The 1,569-nt window shown below is 37.0% G+C and overlaps 1 long non-coding RNA gene across 1 annotated transcript in view; it reads right to left on the bottom strand.

The window, feature by feature from the left end:
- Window positions 1-443: 443 nt before the first annotated feature.
- LOC128250109 (uncharacterized) overlaps window positions 444-1,569 on the bottom strand; it is a 9,013-nt gene continuing 7,887 nt past the window's right edge. The window contains exon 3 of the long non-coding RNA XR_008266232.1: window positions 444-703. This is a non-coding gene — a long non-coding RNA (uncharacterized LOC128250109). The remainder of the gene's footprint in view (window positions 704-1,569) is intronic.

The following is a 1,569-nucleotide window of genomic DNA, read 5'->3' as shown; positions in this document are numbered from 1 at the left end:
ATATATATATGTACATACACACATATATGTACATATGTGTGTATGTATGTGTATATATATAGTTGCACACACACACATATATATATATATATATATACATAGGTACACACACACACACACACACACACACACACACACACACACACACACACACATATATCTTAGTATTGGTCATCCTTTCACGGGGTCTATAAGATAAGTACCAGTGAAGTACTATGCTCGATGTAATCGTATTGATCCAGGGCCTGATTAAGACCCAGGGAGGCCCTTAAAAGCACTTAAAAGATTTTGGTGTTCCCACAAAAGATTACGTAATTCAAAATATAAACAATAACAGACCATATAATAAATTTTTACTTTTCAAAATGGAACAAAACAGTAAGAGGGCAAATAATGTTGATTTTTGTATACTTCCACTTTATGTATATTTGAAAGCTTCCACCTACTTTTTTTGAATTGAAAAGTCTTTGATCAGATCCTCAAAATTAATCTTTGGTAGCACATCTGTATCTATACTTAGTTGAGATGAAGGCATCCTGAATATTGTTTTAGCAAGTTTAAAGTGATTTTTTTTGTGCCGTAAACTATTTACCATTTCTATGGTGACCCCTCCTTCCCTTGATGCCCTACTCACGTACTTATTTTGCTTATTGGTTAATCCAGCGCTGTATAGATCTCTCCCCTAAAATTTCAGGACTTGGGCCTATAATAGAAAGGATTATTATTATTATTATCATTATTATTATTATTATTTGTATTAATATTATTAAGGCGGCGAGCTGGCAGAAACGTTAGCACGCTGGACGGAATGCTTAGCGGTATTTCGCCCGTCGCTACGTTCTGAGTTCAAATTCCGCCGAGATCGACCCTGCCTTTCATCCTTTTGGGAGCGATAAAATAAGTACCAGTTGAACACTAGGGTTGATGTAATTGACTAGTCCGCTCCCCCAAAATTTCTGCCCTCATAACAAAATTTGAAACCATTATGCTTGTATGCGCGTATGTATAATAATTCTAAAGTATGTTCATGAAGTTACAAGAGAGAGAGAGAGAGAGAGATAGGTGAGCGAGAGGAGGAAATGATACACCAACATAAAGGTCAGAAGTAGTAGTAGTAGTAGCAGCAGTAGCAGCAGCAGCAACAACAACAACAGTAGTGGTAGTAGTAATAGTAGTAGTAGGAGGAGGAGAAGGTGGAGAAAAAGAAGAAGAAGAAGAAAAAGAAATATAGTGTGTGTAGTTGTACTTTTTTCAGAGTCAAGTGCAAAGCATTGCGAGTCAGTGCAGCACCATACAGTGCAATACATTGCAGTGTGCAGCATCATGCTGCAACTGAATACTTCATATGCTACCATATGTTGTTACTGCGAGCAGGTCACATGTAAATTTACGAAAAGATTTGAGATAATTTTATTATTTTTTTTAGGTTGTTGTAGATAATATCATTGAGCGATGCTGCTGTCATGAATGCACTCAGCACTTGTACACCGCATGGCGATATGGTAGCGAGCTGGATGCAGGAAGGAATACCGATGATGTTCCTTTAACAATGCATCGACCTTTTTTTTT

This window comes from Octopus bimaculoides, chromosome 19, assembly GCF_001194135.2.
Source record: "Octopus bimaculoides isolate UCB-OBI-ISO-001 chromosome 19, ASM119413v2, whole genome shotgun sequence".
Taxonomy (NCBI): domain Eukaryota; kingdom Metazoa; phylum Mollusca; class Cephalopoda; order Octopoda; family Octopodidae; genus Octopus; species Octopus bimaculoides.
This window is presented reverse-complemented; position numbering and strand designations above follow the sequence as displayed.